Raw genomic sequence first — 23,523 nt, forward strand, 5'->3', positions numbered from 1 at the left:
GCTGCTCAGGTTTGTGGACTGTTAGCTTCTATCCTACATTAAAAGGAAATGTAATCGTTATCTTTACAAATTTCCTTCACTGCTTGCTTTCCCTTCGGTGAGAAAACAATGTCTTACTTGGAATGGACCCACAACTCATAAATTGTTTATTTAGTTTTTTGTGTTTCATTGTTTTCTGTTGGTGTAGTCAAAGTTAAATAGTCTTTTCTTGTACATCATTCCATATTTCATTAATTCTGTACAGAGTATTTTATCACAGACTCTGATAAATAAGAATCCCAATACCATTGTTTGGGACATTTAACGGGGCTTCTTGTTAACATGAAGGAATACTGTTACTATTCTTATGTCTGTATCTGTTCGCAGCAGCATCTTGGGTCAGATCCAGCTGATTGACATCTTTTTGTCAGTGTGGATCTCAGGCTGGGCTCCTCTACACACAGAGTGACCTTTGGACATTGAAATGTCTAACATTTTCCTTTTCTGGGGTTCTAAACTTCTTCATATTCCTGTAAATGTTACCACTTCTGAGTCAACATGAAGTCACTGGAAGGTAATTTAATTCTTTGGACACTTTCCTTTAAGATTTGCTCACAAAAAAAAAAAAAAAAAATAGGGCATTTATCCTAGTGCTAATTAAGGTCCAAGAGCCCCTCTGTGGAAGGCTGTCATGTATTTCCATCTTTAACTGAATACCAAAAACCAGTTTCTCTTGTGCCTTTAGATAGTTCTTTCTCTGTGCTTCAGTAACTTTTGTACAAGGATTCCATTCTGTACTCTTTGCTACATAAGAGGAAAACCCTTCTCGTACATTAGCCTGGAAATTTCAGTGGCATTCATATACCTATTTCCCCACCACCATTTCTCTCTTCCTGTGTAATTTCTTCCCTTTCCCCAAGACAATGGTTCAAATAGCCTTCCTTAAGAGGGAGGCTACTTCCACTACAGTGTACCACTTCCCAGATGTGGGAACTCTCAGGCTATATGTACTGTATCTTGGAATAGCCTTATATTGAGATTAACAACTGAGTTGGAAAGCATTTTAACTAATGGGGCATATAATTGACCTTTCAGTGGAGGGTTCATCTCTCCCTTCACCTGGGTCCCCTTGAGACCTAGATACAACAGAACCTAGAGCATCCACTACCTTCCTAGACCCTGTGGGCCTGGGAGATACTGAAAGGGTTGTGGGGATGGAAAGATGACATGCTGCTGAATCAGCATGATGTTTAGCATGAGCACAGATCACCCAGGCCTGCATAAGTTCCCAGGTTAGGTTTTTGTCAGATAATATGAGTTGGCAAAGCAATCAAGAAGACTAATGGCTCTAGTCAGCCCTGCAGAACATCCAAAATCAACTGGAATGAAAAGAAAACTATGTAGAGAAGTAGCCAACACTAGCTGTCCACAGCTCCATGCTGCTGAGCTCGTTCAATGTGGACAAAACAACCCTGAAAGACAGGCAAAGATTTTTTTTTCTGGATTTGGAGAATAAACTAAATCATAAAAGTAAGGCAGAGTGGGATCTAGAAAAGTTGAAAAGAAATTATGCAAATTAGGTTATAAAATATGCACTATGGAAACTGGCCAAAGACACCAGGATATGATGAGAATTTGTACAAGGGTATGATCAGAGAGAATGACCTGCAGTGTAGACATTTTAAGAAATACAAACTAGTACTAAATATTCCTTTTCTATGATATATAGATGTTACTGTGATTCATGGAGGACAAACATTTGTGAAGACATTGGATCTATGACTCCAAGTTTATTAGAATGTATACCAGCAGCTATAAATAGCCTTACTTTTAAAACAGCACATCACTGATTCATATAACACATTTGAATTGTTAGGAAAATTATCATATAGTTTTATAACTTTGTCCTGAGGAGCCTAGATTAATAATTTATTTCCTTTAATTAAATAGAGTTTATTAAATGTTTTTAAATGTCTAAAAGCATATAAAGTCTCCTGAGGGGGCTTAGCTAGTCAGTTTGGAAACTGAAATCAGAACACTCATGGTTCATCTAATTTCTGCAATAAATGTTTTATGTAGCATTCTGATGGAGCGTCAGATGGGAAGGACACACCAAATTGAGGGCACTGAAACTTTAGACTGAGTCATGAATTAAATAATAAAAATAATCTTGTGATGATTTTACTCATCTGGGAAGATTAAAGGCAGAGCAGACGTTAGAATGGAGGAGAGAAGACAGAATAGATACCAGGATAGAAGTGATGTTCATACTACAGTATAGACAGCTGGCAGGAAGTAAGTGACATGAGATTCAAACCTCCAACACTGAGGCTTGGCACTAGAAGAAATGGGAAGGTGGTACGCAAGCATATCGGGAGACTTCCCATGTGCTCTTATGAGCTGAGCTATTAATGTTTTCATTGCCTTCTTTCTACCATGAAGAGGAAAAGAATTCCATGCCCAGGACACCCACCCCCAAAGAAAAACCTCATTACAAGTGCTGAGAACCATCATATGTGTTCTGAGGGAGGCCTGAGGGTGAAGTGTAGAATGATCTAAGGATGATGCATAGCGCCACACTAGTGAAGACTCAGGGAGTCTCCCCGCTACACTGTAAGGGAAACACTCCTCCTGATGTGTCTAGTTGCGTGAAAATGGAAAATCCACTACTATCGTACATAAATACACACACACACATACATACATACATACAATATACATGTATATATATAAATATATAATTGTGTGTGTGTGTGAGAGAGAGAGAGAGAATAAGAGAGAGAAGAGAGGGAGATCACACAAACACACACACACACACACAATGGGATCCTATCCACTCTTTAAAAGAAAGGTAATTGCAAAAATCAATTGGCAACATTTTCTAAAGAAGACTGTGTTAAATAACACAAAGCAAACCTAGACAGAGTATCACCTAATCCCACTGTTTTGTGGAATCTAAACTTGAACTTTTGGAAGTTACCTTGGACTGTGTGCCATGACACAGATTTGGGAACTGGTCAAAAGACAGCAATTTTCAAATATGTAGGAGGGACAGGCTCAAGCAGGTATTCTAATGCATACTGTGGCAGCAGTATTAGTAATGTCATTTATTCTTGATAATTGATTAGACTAGATTTTCTGGTTCTTATCACAAAATGCAAAAAGCATGTGAGGAGATAGAAGCTGTATTGAATTTAAGCCATCTCAGGATACATGTGGACTTCGAAATATACCAGATAACTGAGTTACACAACTTGGTCAGTTACAACAGAAGTATACAGTGAAGATAACGTATGATGAGATCACGTCACCCAAAGACCCAACAACATAAACTCTGTGGCTATACCTCATTTATAATCATTACCTATTCAGTATCTGTCCCTTCAAGATGGGAAAATCACGCAGAATTGACCACTAAGCTGTGATGTACCTCCGAGAAGATGCCATGATTAGAACATGTTTGCTTATGACTGAGTTGACCAAGGTCACAAGCCATAGCTTCCTGGGTGTTAATGTTGGTTGATTCTGCTGTAGAATCATTCGAAAATGGATGGCTCCACTGTCTACCATTTTGTTTTATGTTTTTAGCACTGTTGGAGGCTTTTGCTGCTGCTCTTCCTTTGTTGAGTTGTCTGTGTAACTATTATAAATCCAATCCAACATTCTTCTAGTACCTAAATATACCTCTCATGGTATAACGTCTTTGAAAAGATTCCAGCCAACAGTGTGAGAGAAGCCATCGATGGAAGGTATGGAAGAAATCTTTGGCAGAGTTCCTGGCTTGCTCAACCTTTCACGTCTACATATGGCTGGATTGCCAGGTTTTTGCATCTACTCTCTCCTATCTCAGCCTCCTGTGTGGATATTTATTCTTTACTTCTCCTGATTTCCTCTCTTGACAAAATATCTCCCAAGACTGAACGGATGAGAAGCATTCTTGTAAAGACTTTTAAAAACTCTCTATTTTAGCAAGCAGGTGCCTAGAGAATTATAGGGCTGGGTATGAGAGTAGTGAACTCCTAGGAAAGAAGCTACTTCTTCTCAAAGCATCAAAATGCATTTCGTTATCTCTGCTTGGTCGATGTTGCTGTTGAGAATGTGAACACTTGCAAGAGGTATTAACTGGAGGAAAATCTTTTTCTACTTTCTCCCAGGATGTGTGCTGAATCTCCTCTGGACGGCTCATGTGACAAACTTTTGGATGATTTTTTCTAATCTAATAGCTATTCTTAGAAATCCTGATGGATGTTCAGCAGAATTTTCTGTGAAGTGTGCATTTCAGTACAACCAACCGTTCTACTGTATTTTTTTAGTGTTCCTCTTCTTATTTTAGAATTCTTCTTTTAAATGGTGTTTTTATTATTGTTTCCTTGTCATTCACAATCTAAAGTCGCTACCTGTTCCCAAGTTGCCGCTCTTAATCTTTCTCTTCTACTTTTTCATGACATTATCTCCCTCTTTCCTGTTTTCAAATATTCCTTCCTTTAAACTTAGTTTGTTGCTCTTCTTGGGTTTTTATAAGAGATAAATATGTTATGAAAGTTCCCTTCCTTGTCAACTGGTATTTAATTTATGAAATTATTTCTACTTTCTATTATTTCAGTGGCTTCATTCTTTCTAAATTTCATAGTTACTTTCTACATGTGGTGGTTTCTTCCATGACATAGCATCTTTGAAAATATTCTAGTTCTATATCCAGAAGGTCATGCTTGTGTACTGAGGATAGAAATGTGAACACAGTCTTGAGTGGGAATGCTGGGCTGTGTTTTGTACAGATAGTTCCTAGTGTGCATAATGACCATTCCATGAAAGAAGGATATAAATATTTAGCTGTCCTCTTCCTCAAACACTGTGCTATCCTCTACCATTTTATTGGTTATCTTATTTATTTACATTTCAAATGTTATTCCCCCTTCCCATTTCCCTCTGCAAACCACCTATCCCATCCTCCTCCCTCTGCTTCTATGAGGGAGCTCCCCCACCCACCCACTTCCATCTCACCACCCTAGCATTCCCCCTATGCTGGGGCATTGAGCCTTCACAGGACCAAGGACCTCCCCTCTCATCAATGAGGTAACCCTCTGCTACATATGCAGATGGAAACATGAGTCTTCCATGTGTACTCTTCGGTTGGTTGTTTAGTCCTTAGAGGCTCTGGGGGGGGTCTTCTACCTATACATCTATTCCCACACACCTTTGCTGATGGATTCTGTATAATTCCTTATGACTTAATTTTTCTCCATTCTTTGGAACTCCATTTTCTTGATTGCGATGAGTAACTTGCTACTTTTTCCATCTCCTCCATCACTACCACCTACTATGAAGCTTTAAGATATTTTTCATGTAAGGCCTCTAGGTTTTACCATTGTTTCTTTTTTCACAGGGCTAATTAAAGTTATTCTGCCAACTGATGTTTCACAGCCTTGGTGAATCATATTTGTTTACCCATCCTGTCTACATTTATACATCATATTCTCTTAAAAAATGTTTCTTTGCCTTGTGAGCCAGGAAAGAGGGGGTGAATATGCATTCAATCCACCTTATTTATTGAGTTTAATTTCTAAAAGAAAGTTGAGAATTTAGGAGCAAAGGAGGACAAAGAAAGACACCTAAGAGGAAGGGTGAGCCTATGACATTGCAGGACTTTGTACTAACTGTGGAACTCTCTGAGCTAGAATATTCTCATTTGAACAGGTTTGTGCCTATGATCTCATTTAAAGCATGAACACTTCCTACATCAAGGTGCTTGCCACATTCCTGGTTTAGAACTTTTTTTTTTCTATGAAGTCTGATTTGGTCAATTTTCCTCCTGTGTCCTCTATTTCTGGAATTTGGGTTCATACTTCATTTTATTTTGAGCAAATCAGTGGGTGAGAAATAAAGATAGCAGTCAATTTTCAGGCATGTACTCTTTACAGGAGGAATTTTAACCACTCAACCTTTTGTGGGACCATTGCTCTGTCTCTCCATAGCCTTTCTGTCCCTGAATTTGATATTGGATTTGCCTATCTAGTGATTTATATTCCTTATGCATCTCTTGCTCCAGCCTGGCCTCTTTCTCATTCCTATCTAAGAACATCCAATTCTATCCATAACTAAAGCTTTTAATCAGATTTCAGAGGTTGTTTATTTCTTCAGACATCCCGAAACACACATATAGATTCAATATTTTCTCCATTGTTTCCATGTACCGGTCATTCTGTCTCCAGATGAGACCCTGTTCTTAAAAGCACCAGTGTTAACACAGTCAATAAGCCTCATGTAAAATGAGAGGATAAAAAACCATTGTTGTCTCTGTCTTCAGGTACTAAGAAAATGATTTCAGGGTCTCTAACAGTAACACACTTTCACTCAGGGAACAAAATGGTGGCTAATTAAATTTTAGTCATTATTACTAAATACAGCATCTTTGGATGCTGATTTACCAGGGAGGGGGTAACAATGGAGGATGGTGGTCTTTCTCTCTTAGTATCTCATGCAAATACAATAGTTCACATCCTAGTGCCTCTCATGTGTACCCACTGAGAGTTTGAAATAATCTTCAATGACCTTCCTTCTTATATAACACCCAATTCCCATTTCACATGAATGAGTTGACTTCATAGCCACCACCTTCTGGCAATGTTAATTCTATCCTGCTGAGATATGTGCAAGGCACGTCTGAAGAGAGGGTGGTGAAATGACAGGGTGATAATAGGAATCTTACAGCCAAGTGTCCAGCAAATGTGGGGAAAACAAGCCATGATGTCAAGACAGAATGGAACAAATCAATGCCAGCTGTTCAGCTGTGTAGACCTCATTGGAAAGTCAAAAACTATGGCAAAGAGCTGTCTACAAAAGTTTACGAAGCTGACAGATAGATGCTTTAAACAACCATGGTGTCATTCTGGGTCACCTAGCAAGACAGCAGATGACAGGAATCAGCACACTGAAGCAGACTCTTAGGCACCTTTCCAGAGCAGTTTCAGTGACATAGAACAAAGCATCCTTTTCTGACCAAGTCTTGCACTGAGCAGGCTCTAATCTTTTTGCTCTGTACTTTATCTCGGCAAGAGCCATGTTAGCTGTTTAAAGTATCTTACTAAGTAAATTATGATTCACTTAATTCAGTAAGAGACAGACACCTGGGAACTAGGAAAAACATGTTTCTGAGTAGTTCAAGGTGATGTTGGTTCCACTAGGCCTGATTAAAATTTAAAAATACTATTATGTTGATGACTGTTAGCTATATCAAGTAACTCCTCAAAAAATTATAATTACATGTAAGTATCTTAGACTATAGACTATAAATTTGTAGACTACAAGGCTCCAGAGTTTGTATTTTGAGCCTCCCCCCCCCCGCCCCCAGGTAACGAGTTAGATGTACCTGTGTGTTAGGAATGCCTATTATACTTATGGCAATGGCATATAAAAGTGACAGTCAACATCTTAAGTATTTATTCACATGCATTGGTCATATTTTCTGGTACCACAGCCTTCCTGAGGACAGTGAATATAAGCAGTCTTGGAGGTTATTGAACTCACTTAACTCCATCACTATTTTGTTCCCTTGAACTGTACCCATTATCGTGAAGACTATGCTTTAACCAAATATTTCTCCGGACTTGGTAAGGAGATGGGTCAATGATTAGAAAACCATTACTTTTAGCTGAAAGCCTCACGTGACTTTATTTACTCCTTCTTCGTATTACACCAACAAAGTAAGCATTTAATTATTTGAGACATCTCCAAAATACAGAGGCTAAGTGGTTTCCACAAAAATAGCCAGTCCCACTGTTTCAGATCTCTAAGCCTAATCCCGTACATTGTTTTATACAGACTGCTGATTCAGAAGTCTTGCAGCCATAACATAAGACTCATCTTTTCATGCTCTCCTTTAACTTTCTCTCCCTCCCCTGCCCCCCCACATCTGAAAATAAAATGACAGGGTTTCCTACACATAGGAAGAATTTCCACTGCAATGTTCAAGTTCACACCTCAATGGAAGTAATTCCTTCTAACAACAATCCTTAACCGTTAAGAGGGTCACTGTCAAATCTGGGAATAGCTGACAAAGGCAATGGCAAGACAGAAGTGTCCTTCTCCAACACTCTCGCAGTAGTAGGGAAAGTAGCCTTCTGATAGTTAGAGGGAGAAAGAAGAAAGACTTGCTTCAGTGAAAATCAAGACACCCATATTCTCAAAAGGACTTTGCATATGCTCATTGGCCCTCACTGCTCCCAAACCCACTCTCTCCTCTCTGTGTCTCCTGATCCCAGAATCAAGAAGACTGACTCTGCCTTTCAAGTTTATGGCAATAAATCTCATCTCTGTATCATGCTCTGTGTAGGTGCATTTCTCATCTTAGCCTGGGAAGAACTGACTGCCACACTCACACCATTGACACTTTCTTGTATCCACTTAACTCTCTAGGTTTCTCCTTTAACTGTCTGTGTCCCGACTGTAGAATCCATACTTAGCTGTCTTACTTTTCTTTCACCTAATATAGAATATATGCAATTAACAGTGAGTGAATAGATGGCTGATAAACAAGGAATCTTCTGAACAATTTTCTGAGTGAAGGCAAACTTCTCTGGCCATGAGAACATCACCGGGGTGCGTTCTTCTTCCACTGACCGAGTCTCCTCTCCCAAAGTTCGAGGTCTAAATTGTGAATTCTACATTTAGAAATACTGTTTTAAATACTGTTTTGAGATGCCTTCCTACATACTATTATCTTACCTCCTTTTTGCATCAAAACTATCCATGTTCCCATAATTTTCCCTCTTGATAACTAAAATTATTTTTACTGGTAGCTGTTTGTAAGAATGTCCTAGTCTCTTATAAGAAGGAAATATGTTTTGTCTTTTCCGGTGACACCACAGTTTCTAAGAGCTCTGTCACTGGATCAATGGAAACCAAAATTTGCCTGTAAAAATGTGATACTCAAGAATTTTTCTTTCTTGCTTAAATTCATATTAATGAAATGTCAAAGAAAGTCCATCTTTATAGCACTAGCAAACACATCTACTGACTTTTTCAACCCTGTTTGCTAGCAATGAATGGCAAGTTCTAGTATCTTTATATAATATTTCTTATTCAAAAGAAAAATTACATTACATTCAAAGCTCTTGCATCTACTCATATTATAGACAAATAAAGACTGTTAAAAGAAGAAACGAGTAGGAAAAGAAACAGACGTACTTAAAGGATTCTACATGGTACTGAGCAATACAGGAAGGGAAGAAATAGAAAATGAAATCAAGCTCAGATCCTGCTGATGAGCTTAATCTAGTGAGAGAGTTGAACTCTACTCGAAGTTTACTACACATGAGGATGTTAAAGTAGAAAGAAAGAAATAGGAATGAAACTTACAGAAAACTTATCAGAGAAGACAGTAACGAGGAAATTAGTCAGAGGCCAAGATAGGCATGCATACATGTGGTCATTTGGGGACAGTAACAACTTGTCACTGATCACGAGTAAGAGTGGAGGGACGTCATCACATTACAGAAATATGATTATAAGTTACCACACTGTAACAGGAAATGATGATGTTGCACGGGTATGTGACAGAAAGCACAAGCACTTGTCCCAGGTAACTGAGTGAAGCGGGGGCTATACTATCAGCCAAATGGGTCACTTGACAAAGAGGTTCAACAAGGATCCTACTTTTCCTGGCTATTGAAAGCACTGGAGTGGCTCAGTTACTTCCATACTATTAACAAAATCCCCTCAGTAAGTTTTTTAGCTCTCTTTGTTTCACTGACAAATACATAATGAGAATGGCTATTTGGGGAAATCTCAGGATGCACAGTGTAAACAAACGTGGCCTATGCATGAAGCCACTCTATTACAGTCTTAATTGCCCATTCCTACACATCATTGCCAGATGCCATGCTTTTTCAACCAAGTACACAGTGAAATCCTTCATGGGCTTAGAACCTAGAACTGTTGGTCATTTTAGCCACAGAAACAGCCTCACTTCCTTCTGTTTCATTGCTGTTCCTCCTGATAATACTTCATTCATTTGGGATGCACAAGGTTAGGAGCCTCTTTTCCCCATGACCCCGTGGTGATTTTGTTCATCTGCCTGCTTTGTATTGTTTTTTTTTTTTCATGGAATAAAACTATATTTTGATTCAATCTGTCCATTGAATCTAAATTAATCACCAAGTCTATCTACTGAGCTGTATGCCCTCAGTTCCAAATGAATGCACACTTTATATAACTTAACACCTGCACATAAATCATTGCCGTATAAACTAAACACATTTCCAGAAACATTTTTCCTGCTACTGTGATGCCTGATATTGACTAAAGGGTCTCAGGTCATCATCAGAGCCACCCAGATAAAGTGAGTCACTACTGTAATTGTACCTTGTGTGATGATGTTTTGCCATCTATGTAACAGCAGCTGCAGCCTTACTGAATTTCCTTCTGTGAGCCCCAGTGAAAGACTGATAATGCAAAAAGTATTAAACTAGTGTAAAGAGGGGTGAACTGGCGATCGGGGTTAAGTAAACAATTTAAGACTATTCAATGAGTCAGTGGTACAGCATGAAAGCCAAGAGAGACAGCCTAGAGCTCTTTACTATTCTTCATAAGATATTTAATATGCATATACATGTCATGTCTTGCTTTTCATCTGGGAAATCTATTTCCCCCACCTTAGGAAACAGCAGTCAAAACCTGAACATTCTTATATTAACATGTTTAAATCCAAATGAAACAACAGAATCTGATGCACTGTTCTCTTCTGCACTACTATGGGTTCAGTGTTAGTCTCTTTACTATTGTGGCTTTCATGGTTTGAACATATCAGTGTGATCTGTTCTCAGATCAACATCAAAAGACTGAATTTTAAACCTGGCTTCAAGCTGTTTTTACTTTCTTTTCCTTTTATTATGTTCCCCCATTTTGAAATCCCTCTACCGGGAACAAACTAAGCATGGTTCTACAAGGAGTACGTTCATATTTGCCTCTTGATAATCAAACAGGAAGTTGTAGGGATGCTGTGCTGATGAACGTGCCACAGTGTGAATCACTTACATTGCAGCTACATGAACTGTACCGGTGCCTCCCCGCTCCACAGTCTCCATCCTTCCACAGCCCCCGGTATGTGGAATGCCTTACTGGGTGTGCATCACTGAGCTCGCAGGCTCTTTCCAGTTATCAAGAACAGCTTACCAGATGTTCCCGGTACACTGAATTTGTCACACTGCAGACAAGCTAATATCATTATGTGAGACCACAGGGGGAAAAGTAAAAGACGCCACATTTAATCCATAGTAAGTACCATGGGACCCATCAAGGCAGTTGGGTTTGCTCAGGATACAGCAGCTTCTAGCAAATGAGGGCCGCATAACAACTTAGTTACAATGGGCGGCAGGATCCGACACCATAAGTTAGGCTCCATTAAAGTGGATGCAAGTACATGAATTCATGTACAAAGTATAACCTTAGCAGCTGTCTGTGCACAGCCAACATTTTGTGGATGCCTTTTTAGGAAGAGTCACATCATCCTCCTGTCCCTTGAAACCAGGTACTAAAGTTTCCATCAACTGCATGCAGCTCTACCTGGCAGGAAGGACAGACTGGCATTAGCCCCCTGGGCTGCAGCACAGGGCTGCGGGCTGCTTATGATTTTGGCAGCTGTTTCATACCTATTAGGCCAATTTTTGCCCAAACAATTTTCCCTTGCTAATCAAGTGGGGAAAGCAATAGTCTAGGAGGAAATTAAATAGTCAACAAGATATGTGTACCTAATAAACACTCCAGAACCGGGATTTAGTCAAATCAAATGATTTAATCCGATCCTGTCTCACTCAGCGTGGAGGACCTAGTTTAATAAACTTAGGCAATGCATTCTGCCATAGAAGTAATGTCCCATTTTCTTTCCCCAAGTGATACAAATAATTTGTAGGCACAGAAGAAACAGTATCAATATTTTAACTGCTACTTCTGTTTTACAGACAGGGAACAGGACTAGAATATCAATATGGTTTTATATATTTATTTAATTAAATATATTTTCATGCAGTTTTGTGCACAGGATAGTTAAGTATTTCTGTGAACAATCTAATTTTCTTATCGCTTCCACAACTTATTGAGAATGCATCTACCAATCTCTGGAGAATGTTTTTACCTTCATAGCTCAGCCCTTCCCTCTAGAAACCTCCAGTATGCATAAAATTGAGTACCATAAATACCACTTTAGATTTATTATTTTATATGTATGTGTGTAGGTACATATCTGTAGGTACATATGTGTGGCCATGTGTGAGTGCATAGATGAAGAACAACGTCTTAAGTGTCATTGCTCAGAAGCTGCCTACCTTGCTTTTGAGTTCATATCTCTTACAGACTCTCATAGGCCTGTGGCTCACTGAATAAGTTAGTATGGAAGGCTAGTGAACCTCGGAGATCTGTCTGTCTTCATCTTCCCGAAATCTGGGATTCTGAATGTGCAACACGGCACTTGGCTGTAACAGTTTCTGAGAACTGAATTTGGTTCCTTGTGCCATCAAAACAAGCACTTTGTTTACTATTTCTCAAGCCTGGAATTCAAAATTCACACCACTGAACTTCATGTGACCCTTATTAATCTAGGCACCATGGCTTTACAGCCTTAAGGTTGGGTGGCCTCTAGAAGATCAGGGAGACCATTTTCCTTGGAGAGTTACCAAGACCAGCAGCTCAGATCTACCAAGTGCCAGCCTTAATCCTCAAAATCACAGTCTCCCTTCCTGTGAGAATCTGTGGCTCCGTTCTTGCTTGCCATCAAATTTACCACAGCATTATGCTTCTGCTCACAGCATTCATACCACGCAGTGTGAAATCCTTGTGTGCTCTGTGACTGAGATGGAGTCCTTCACCATGGTTTGTACAGGTCTTCCAATTAGGACACATCTGTTGTCTTTCTTGTCGGTTGAATCCATTTACCTAACTTTGTAATATACAGCATGGCACGTATAAAGTCCACAAGTCCCAATATGTGTCTTCCCATCTGAATTGGACTCCCATTAACGTAAGTTTTCATAACTTTGACAAGTATCAAATGAAACCTCAAACTATTTTGTAATATTCTGCTGTACCAGACATCTCTACACTGTGTACCCTGCAGTTGACAGCTTTCTGCCTACAGAGAAGGCTGCACATATATTCTCCCGGGTTTTTTTATATCTTGTTATTTCATAGTTTTTAGCATTTTGTGTTCCTCTCAAAACATGTTTGTATCTAATATATGCATATCATCGATTGCTTGTGCTTACTTCAAAGACATTGGTCCGATTCTTTGATTACAGATTTGAGTAGAAATCAGGAAGAGCTTATTGGTTGCTGACAATTTCATCCTGACAATGATTCATCAGCAGTGCATTACTGTGAATCATAAGCACATGCCCAATACACACCATTTGTATATAAAGGTCAGCACTGGTTGCATGGTTCCCTTGCACCTGCATGGAGTGCACTATATGTGTCAATATGGTCTTGGTGGCCTTCTATCTGCAGAAAGCCAGGCAGTCAGTTATATGCTTATTTGCATGCAACAAGCAATTGTTCACAAAGGTATAGTGATTGTCTTTGGAGGCTCTCAACTCAGACTGTGATTAAGACAGAAAACCTCAGAAGAACAAATATCCAAACTCTTCCCATGGCCTGTTTCTCATACCTCTGGCTGTAATTGGAATGTTATCTTCCTTTTCATGCTGAGCCATCCAACTCAGTCTGGGGGGGAAACAACTGTCTCCAGACCCAGCTGTGCACAACAATCCCATGGAACATGGACACAAGGTTCAAACTTTATCATTGTATTGCTATTAGACTTTAAAACACTAGGTTATTTTCTGACATGCAAATGTCAGTTGAGTGGCACATTTATAACCTGTAAAACTCAATGAGAATATATGTTCTTGCTCAAAAGACTTCCGTGCACGAGTGAATTAACAAAGCTTGGGGGCTGCCAGATCACAGACATGAAGAAGTTAGGCCAGGGTCTCAGGTGACAGTTCACCTGAGCCAGTCTGGCTTGCTCCTCCTCGGCTAAAATATACTTTCCTGACTTGTACTGTGGAGCCCCACAGGAAAGACAACAAAATCCTATTCATTTATAAGGGATCAGAAAATGGGAGCTTTTAATTCTGCAGTTATGGAAACGGAGGTGGAGAGGGATCAAGTGACTAGACTATGGAGTTTTAAAGCCCACATGGGACATAACCAAGGAAAAGAGAAATGAAGTAAAGCTAGTACCAGAGCTGGTTCTAATCCATTCTCAAAATATATTACCCCAATAGGGAGGCGAACCAGTAAATGAAGTACATTTACTGTACAACTGGCCAATACAAAAGTAGAAAAGGAAGATGCTAGAGAGGGCAGAAAACAGCTCTTGGCCTCTGCTTTGTTGACCACTTTTCTGCAAAAGTATTAAGTATTGAGTATTGAGTATTAAGCGTGGTAGAGTAACACGGCCTGTAACCATCACTAAACTCAGCTGCGCGTTCTTCGTGGAAAATGCATGTGTAATATGAGGCTCTTATATAGCTGACACTCAAAAAAAAATATAAATAGCTACACTGTTCAAAGCAAACAGAGTGGTACCACAGCATTAAAAAATCAAGGTTTACCACTCCAATGGCTCTGAGCCAATGCATGTGCTTTCCCTTGGCCAAAAATATCCAGTGATATAGTGATATACCTGGAGCTTGCAAAGCAATTAAAGGTCCAGGCCAGACCTGGGCTGTTGTCAGTGTTATCTCCTAAGAAGAACCTCAGAGCCCTTAGACAAATGGTCTCAGGATTCCAGGGTCACTGACCCCAGTTAACTCTGTCCCATCCCCACCTCTGTAGTTAAGCTTTCTAGATTTTTTTTGGGGGGGGGGGGCAAAAGTACTCCATAATAATGTATACACATTTGATCTTCAACCTTAGCAACTAAATTTAATTACATTTAACAACTCAACACTGAATATAGTATCTCTTGTAAAAAACTCTATTAATGCTGATGAAAATTACCAGAAATTGGTGCAGAAGAGCATGAGGGCTTGAAATTAAGTGAGGCAGATGCAGTTCCTAATGAGGGAACATGTGACTAGTGAGGTAGCTAGGCATTTAGGAATCCTATCCAGAACATCTCTTCTTATAGGAACATACACTCTCAGGTTACATCCTGTGTCTAAATGGCAGGCGGCACTCTCCGGGGGGTGAGGGTTGGGGTGATGTTACTGTTTGCTTTATAGTCAAACAATCAGGTGACAAACACTTAAAAAGAGCTTTTGTGTTTAAGCTTTAAATTTTGTGGTTGACCGTTTTCCTGAAAGTGCATATGCAATAAGTGTGCACTTGGTACCCACAGAGGTCAGAAGACAACATCAGATCCGGTGACACTAGCGTGGTATATGGTTGAGAACCACCATGTGTGTCCAGAGAAGTGAACGTGAGTCTTACACAAGAAAACAAGCACTCTTAACCACTAAGCCATGACTCCACCCCCAAATTGGCATCTTTTTTACTTCTTTTTATCCTTTTTAAAATTTTTTATTGGATATTTTCTTTATTTACATTTCAAATGTTACCGCTTTCTCGGTCCCTCCTCCAAAAGCCCCCTATCTCACACCCCACTCCTCCTGCTTCAATGAGGGTGTTCCCCCACCCACCACTCCCCACCCTAGTATTCCCTACCCTGGGGCATCTAGCTTTCACAGGACCAAGGACCTCTCCTTCCATTGATGCCTGACAAGGCCATCCTCTGCTACATTTGTGGCTGGAGCCATGGGTCCCTCCATGTGTACTCTTTGGTTGGTGGTTTAGTCCCTGGGAGCTCTGGGGGGGTCTGTTTGGTTGATATTGTTGTTCTTCCTATGGGGTTACAAACTTATAAAAAAACATTTAAAATAAAAAAGTGGTGTAGGGATTTGAAGGAGAATAACTCTCAGGGTTCATATTGTAAGACTTGCTCCCTAGTTGGTGAAAGGATTTGCAAGGATTAGGAGGTGTGGCCTTGTTAGAAGAGGTGCATCATTGGGAATACTGAGGTTTCAAAAGTCTATGCCATTCCTAGTGATTCTCTCTCTCTCTCTCTCTCTCTCTCTCTCTCTCTCTCTCTCTCTCTCTCTCTCTCTCTCTCTCTCTCTCTCTCTCCTCCACCCCTGCCTGGAGCTTGTGCATCAAGATATAAACTCTCAGTTGCTGCTAGAGCTCCACACCTGCCTGCCTGCTTCCATACCCCTCAGCAAGACCACCATGGCCTCTAATTTCTGAAACTGTAAGGCTCCAATAAACCCTTCCTTGTATATGGTTCCTTGGTCATGGTGTTTAGCACAGAAGTAGAAAAGTAACTAAGATAAAAATAAAATAAAATAAAAATAAAACCAACCCTGTCCACCAAAAGTCACACACACACACACCAATTCTGCATTTTTATTACTAGAAAAAATATCTCTCATATCTCTGCATAATATATACAGGCTGTGAGAAAGTTACTGTGTAATTAGCCACAGTGTGGTGTTTATCAACTTCCTAGAGCTTGCAGTTTATATTATAATGATGTACATTGAGTACAATCTAACTTATCAAATCTGGTTAGAGAGATGGCTCAGTGGTTATAAGAACTTACTCCTGGTACAGAGAACCCAATCAAGTTCTGCTCCCACCACCCACAGAGGGCAGCTCACAACTGTTATTACTTTGACTCTAGGAGATGCAACACGCTGTTCTGCACTCGGAGGGCATTCAAGCATGCTTATTTACACATAGACACACATTTCACACATTGAAAAAATAAAAATATCTTGAAAAAATTATGTGTGTTCTCAAGAGAAATCTACCTGATGTTACACAGTGCTGAAGCAAGGGCTACATTTGTCACTTTGCCTTATCTGAGGGTACAATGGTATCAGCCTGACCAGTTCTCTCTTACAAGATATATTGGGTTGTTGTAAATGATAACCTTGAATATTCATTATTTCCCTTGTTTTTAAAAGTCTAGGAAATGAAGCCCAACACCGTTTAAGGTATATATATATATATATATATATATATATATATATATATACCTATGTATATATATATATGTGTGTGTGTGTGTGTGTGTATGTATACATACACATACACACACACACATACGCATACACACACCCATTCATCAAATATGCCAGGCAAAGATACAGATGATGAAATGGATAAAAAAAAAATCAGACAAAAATACCCACCCTCATAAAGTATATATTCTAAATGGATGGAGAATTCAGAGAACAACTTAGTTAGGTTTTCTACTGCTGTGCTGAAACATTATAACCATAAAGCTCAGTAAGCAGGAAGAGTTTATTTGGCTCACACTTCCACACTCTACCCCATCCATGACGGAATCCAGGATAGAAATTCAAACAGGGCTGGAACTTGGATTAGCTGATACCGAGGTCGTGGAGGGGTGCTGCTTACTGGCTTTCCTTAGCCTGCTTTCTTAGAGAACTCCGGACCACCAGCCCAGAAATGGCACCACCCAATAGGCTTGTAGATCCTGCATCAATTACTAATTAAGAACATGCCTGGTAGCTGCATCTCATGGAGGCATTTCCTGATTGGAGGTTCTCTCCTTGCAGATAACTCTAGCTCGGGTAACAGTGAACAAGCCAAGGAGGGATGTCTAATGCTTCCCGGAAATAAAGGCACAGAACAATAATTCAGGACAAAGAAGACGACAGGGAAGGAACCTCGAGGATCCTCCAGAACAATACTCAGGGGATATGAACCACGATGTGAAAAGATGGAGAGGGGAAAGTAGATCTTTCTGGACCAAAGACTTGAGAGAAGGGAGCTGGGATAGCATTGCAAATGAAAGTGCAAAAGCAGAGGCTAAGGGCAGAGCAAGCCCCAGCAAAGCTTCCCCTGCTCAGCAAACTAGAAGCACACCCAGCAGGGAGTGGGCGGAGCTCAGGACCGAGGGAGAGCTAGGAGGCAGTTGGAGGACTGGTGGAAGCCCTTTCTACTCAAAATATTCATTCTAACATCTCTCTGGAGTGATAAAATGGCAAATTTTACAGTCTTTGTGGGATTTTGTAGGCTTCTCTCTGGAAATAACTTTTACTAACATTTATTAACAGTTACTTTGTGCAAGTCCACTACAGCACCATTGGTCCCAGTTCTGATATTGGATCCCCATCAGACTTGTTAGTTCTTTCACCCTAGATAACATTGTTATGCATCTAGATTTTCCTACTGTATCTAAGCATATAGAAGGGTTATAAATAAATTTGTTGAATATAAGCTATTACAAAATAGACATATGGTGAAAGAAACGCAAAAGCCCTAAACTGATCCAAATGGCTTTTGTCAGGCTTTCCAGATAGGACTCTCCAGCTTGGAAGAGTTCAGCCACTTGGACCAGATCTGTGACTGTCAAGAAAATGGTGTTTTAGACAAGTGAAAGTATCTCACTTGTTTTCTTAATTGTGTGGATAACATAAACAAACAAGCACCTGCACAGATAGCATTTTTCAAGTTGGCATTTGGGAAGCTTAATAGCATATTTTCTTTTTGGAACACACTCAACCAGGATCACGCTTTCAAATGCTGAGAACTTCGTTTTGTGTCTTTCCCCGTATCCACCTGATATAGAAACTTGCATTTAAAATAATGTTCAAATTACTTTCTCATATCAAATACCTATGCTATATAACATGGAGAAAATAGGCAGATATTTAATTTGTTAAAATTAACCAATCACATACATATATGTCATACAGTTTGAAGGGTTATAGTCATCTAAAATATTATATTGATTTCAAAAATCTGTGTCTATCATATGTACTGAAAATGAAGCTTCATGGGTAATTATTCTAGTATTTTGATAACATTATTAAATAACAATTAACATAGAACATCTTGCAAAAGGTTAAAGCCTTTTAAGATTAGAACTCCTTTTTGTTTATTACTGCAGTGCTGGGAATGAAATCCAAGGCCTTGTGAATGTTGAGCAATGGCCTTGCCACTGAGCCACATCTCCAGCCTGTAAGTCTTCTCAATGACACAGCCAAAAGAAAAGGTCTTCTTTTATTATTATTATTATGATGATGATGATGATGATGATGATGATGTGACTATTTCTTTTTTTCCCATTTTATTTTTTTTATTTTTTTAATCAGGTATTTTAGAAAAGGTCTTCTTAAATGTAATATAAACTTTCAAGGTTTAATTCAATGAGATACTGAGCTAAAGGTATACCTTCAAGAGTATATGCAAGACTTCTGTGTAAGATAAAACACATCTGAGGCTGAGGTTGAGCAATTAAAATCTTAAGATGTGGTGAGACTATGTTTCTATAAAAATTTTATTGAAGTTTTAATAAATGTGTTTACAAAGACCCTCCCAACCAAAAACAAAAAAAAAAAAATGAAAAGTTATGTTTACATCTCTATGGTAATTCTTCATCTTAGTGCTACATTAAAGAAGTCACTTAGGATCCTCTGAAACAGATAACTAGCTCCAGGAAGTAATTAGGATACTCTATAACCGGTATCGTTGATCAGAAATCATTTCCTGTCTCCATGAAAGGTGACTCAGAGATACTGCAGTTTTAAAGACAAGAGTATAAACGTTTTCTGGGTCTCCATAGAACTTCAGTCCCAATTATGTACTACGCATGCATGCTATACATGTGACAGTTTCCTGTCTGATTCCCTCTAGCAGTCTGTCATGCTGATCACTGTCACACTGCCTGTCTGCTCTTAATTGTTTTAATGACCTGTTAGTATTTCAAAAACTTTCTCAATAAGAATGGTGGAACAGCTCAAATCTGAAGCCGTTGTCCGGTTGGGGCAATGATCCCCTCAATGAAGTACCTGAACCAAAGCCAGTTGGAGACACTTGCATGGTAATGGCTTTCTATAATTACGGGATGCACGCATCCCATTCACACCGGCACCATTTACAACGACCAAAACATGTGATTAGTGTACTGTGGTTCTAATGCAAAACTATGAGAACCAAGCCTCCTCTGCAACAAGTGAGTGACTGCTGTAATGCATTCTTGCATTGACTTCACCTCTTTGCCTGCAGATGTTTACGGTATTTATTCTCCATGCATATTTCCTATCCTGCTCATTGAAGAAAATTTTAGAACGAACCAAGTTCCCCAATAAAACCACGCTTAACAAATTAAGAGGTTTTTTTACATGAATAACCATAACTTTCATGAAATCTAAAACACACATCTACGACACACACACACCCACCAAGTATTTCTAAACACAATCACTGAACAGACATGACGATTAGTGAGATGGGAGTCAGTCGGACAGTGGACAGCGGACCTCACAATCACTTTCTGTTTAGCTCCCCTATGTGGCTCTCCCAAGTTCAGTGCCCATATACTGAATAAACTGACCTTTGTGAGGTCAGGAGTAAATTCTTTTCCTATACTCTAAACAGGACTCCCAGGCTTCAGTTACACAACTTGAAAGGCATAAAAACAGCAAGAGTAACAAGGAAAGCATTGGAAAGTGAAGTGAGGTTAGTGTTTATTGTTTCTTTTACCTTTGCGGGACCTTTGGAAATAAAGGGTCCTGAGCAACTTGAACACAGTGGTCCAGGCAGGCAAGTCCACCAGTCCCAAGATGAAGAAGGGTTCCTCCACCCTCCCCGAGGCACAGAGCGTGCTGTTCTGGCTCTCAACCCACCTGCTCCTCCCTCCTGGAAAGAAAGCTAAAAGCAAGCAAAGGAGCTCAAAATCCAAGAAGGCGGAGAAGAGTGGTCTAGAAAAAAAGTCAGGATGCGCAATTTCCACACTCTTAATTTCTGCTTCCACTAGCAAACAGTGTTCAGCGAAAGCAAAGCGGGATGCATCAGATAGCACAAGCCTAGTGGTGGCTGTCTTAAAAGAGAAAAGAATAGAGTTCAGCCAGGCACAAAGGTCTCCATGGCAACAGTGAATTTAGACCTCCACTGGCATTATTTATGCAACATTTCATCACAAAAGGACCCTCCCACTAGCCAGCACAGCAAATCCTAGTTTTCCACTCTTCCTTTCCTTTGCCCCAGATTTGTACCTGCATCTTTTAGCTATCCTTAGTTTAATCTGAAGAAACAGAGCAAAAAGAAAAACAGCATCAACCAAAAGCACAGATGACAATATAAGATTCTCAGACCAATTCTCGATGTTGGCTCCTGGGTGAATTAAAAAGACCGGACCTACTTCATGTTATAGTCAACACAGCATTGGTTTCAAAGATGGACAGTTGCTGGGTATACATGTGCATATTCTAAATATTTTTACACGTGAAATGAGGTTGCAATTCAAAAGATAAAATGAGGCAAAATCTAAGGTGCTCAGCAGATGCACAGAAAGGAGGCACATTTAGATACAACTTTGGGGCTATATTTTGTATATTGATATAATCCAATATATAATTGATATAATTGTATATATTGAAAAGAACTATATCAGCAGCTATAGTGCATCAATTGGGGTGTACTATAGCTGCTGTACACCCCAAACACAATATTAATCTTTGAATTTTAACCTCAACTTTAAGAACAAATGCTGCAGTGGAAAAACATTTTTAATTAACTGTGGGCCAAACTAATAGCAGGTCAAATCTATGACTACATGAGCCAGAGAAAGTCATTTGAAACTGAGATTGCACGCCTATGTAACGAGGTTGCTGTGAACATACACAGGCACTTGCTTCAATTCTATGACTGTAGACAACAAATTGTCAAGATAATGTCGGTTGAAGCATAAAAGAAATAGTACCAGTATCCATCTAACAGATACTCAACTTAAGGTCAGGGTTACACAAGCACGTATGTGGTAAACTGGTTATTTTTCTATGGCTGTGATAAAACACCATGACCATGGCAAGTTATGAGCGGAAGAATTTAATGCAGTTTATTTTGTAGAGGACAAGTGTCCTCGACCATCCAGGCAGGGAACATGGTCAGAAAGTGGCAATGTTGCTGGGGCAGTAGCTGAGAGTTCACATCTTGAAACAGACCCACAGAGCTGAGAATGGTATGGGTTTAGAATGGCATGGGTTTATGAAATCTCAAAGCTTGTCTCTAGGTGCTCACCTCCCCCACACTTCCTGATCCTTCCCAAACAGTTCTACCAATGGGGGAACCAAGCATTCAAATAATCCACGGATGCCATTCTCATGAAACTGCAACACATGGTAACCTTGTAAAGTAAAATTCTGTGTTTTAAAACAATGCAAGGTTACTAAAATGTCAAAGTTTGAGAGAATGTTGAGTGAGTAAAAGGCCTGTAAGAGCAGGAAGTCTTGTGTTTGAATACCCATAGCGCATGATAAATTCAGCGGGCGGGTAGTATATGTCTGGAATTCTAGTGATAGTCCTAGTCATGGGTGGGGAAGACAGGCCAATTCCTGAGAGTTTATAGTCCAGCTATCCTGATGTTCACAATGCAGCAGCAAAGGTAAAGACATGGAATCAAACATGGAATGAGGTAAGGTGATGATCAACTAGACCATCCTCAGCTATATATGCAGCTGAAGCCATGAGTCCCTCCATGTGTTTTCTTTGGTTGGTGATTTAGTCCCAGGGAGCTCTGGGGGTACTGGTTAGTTCATATTGTTGTTCCTCCTATGGGGCTGCTAACCCCTTCATCTCCTTGGGTCCTTTCTCTAGCTCCTTCAATTGGGGATCCTATGCTCAGTCCAATGGTAGGCTGTGAGCATCCACTTCTGTATTTGTCAGGCACTGGTGGACCCAGCCAGGTGTTTTCTGTGTCTGTTAGCAACTTTGAGCTACTTTTCTGGGATGTTTCTTCCCCTGCTTTGCTTTCTGGCTCAGCTCCCATTTCTCTGGGATTTGTTGTTTCTCTTGATGCTTCTGAGATGACTTCAGTTGGGCCATGGGTTTCTCACTTCTCTGTCTTATTCTATTCTCTGTGTGAGTTCAGTTATCCTTTTCATACCTGGTCTTACATCTACTTGGATTTATATCTTCATGGTTTTAAAGTTTGTTAATCTACCAGAAAGAGCTAGTGAACCTTCTCATACAGTCCCAGGAAGTAATGATGTTGCTCCTGAGTTATAATTTCTGGACATTCTGTCTATCATTGAATCTCCTCTCTTTCTGATTGGTTTCCCCGAAACTGTTATAACTAAGTCCTTTTGGATTCATATGTCAGTATTTGCATTGTGGAAACTTTATCTTAGCTGATTCCCATAACAACAGATTAGGAAAGGGAGGCACAATGCTCAGTCCTAGGGAGCAGCTAATCCTGCCACTTCAATTACAGTTCCAGCCCCAGCAGTCTCCAGCCTCGCTGGAGTCTGAACCGAGGCTCTCTGCCTTTGTGTCCCCATCTTCGTGTCTTTATAACTTGGCATTACAGCTAACGATTCAAGTTAGGAATCTAAGTCTCTCCTTCCGATACTCTGCCCCTGTGTATTCCTCTCCACTTTTGTAAATTAAATATACATCTTCATGCTCTCAGGAAGATACACTGAAACTCAACAACACACCATTCCAGGAACATTCAGTTCCTTGCATGATTACAAATGGATTCTTATACTCCCATGTTGGTATTTAGTTCTCTTCAGT

At 39.8% G+C, this 23,523-nt stretch overlaps 1 protein-coding gene across 3 annotated transcripts in view; it reads right to left on the reverse strand.

Annotated features, from left to right (window-relative positions):
* The window catches only part of Ctnnd2 (catenin delta 2), an 810,770-nt gene that overhangs the window by 519,037 nt on the left and 268,210 nt on the right, over positions 1-23,523 (reverse strand). Inside the window, exon 1 of one of the 3 annotated variants that reach the window (XM_029469859.2) lies at positions 20,491-20,743. The exons of the other annotated variants lie outside the window; for them this stretch is intronic. The gene's annotated coding sequence lies outside the window, so the exon portion shown is untranslated. Of the gene's footprint in view, positions 1-20,490; positions 20,744-23,523 lie in introns of those variants that run through there. 3 annotated transcript variants of the gene reach the window in all.

Source organism: Mus caroli, unplaced genomic scaffold (assembly GCF_978045245.1).
Source record: "Mus caroli unplaced genomic scaffold, Mus_caroli_1 scaffold_16, whole genome shotgun sequence".
Taxonomy (NCBI): Eukaryota; Metazoa; Chordata; class Mammalia; order Rodentia; family Muridae; genus Mus; species Mus caroli.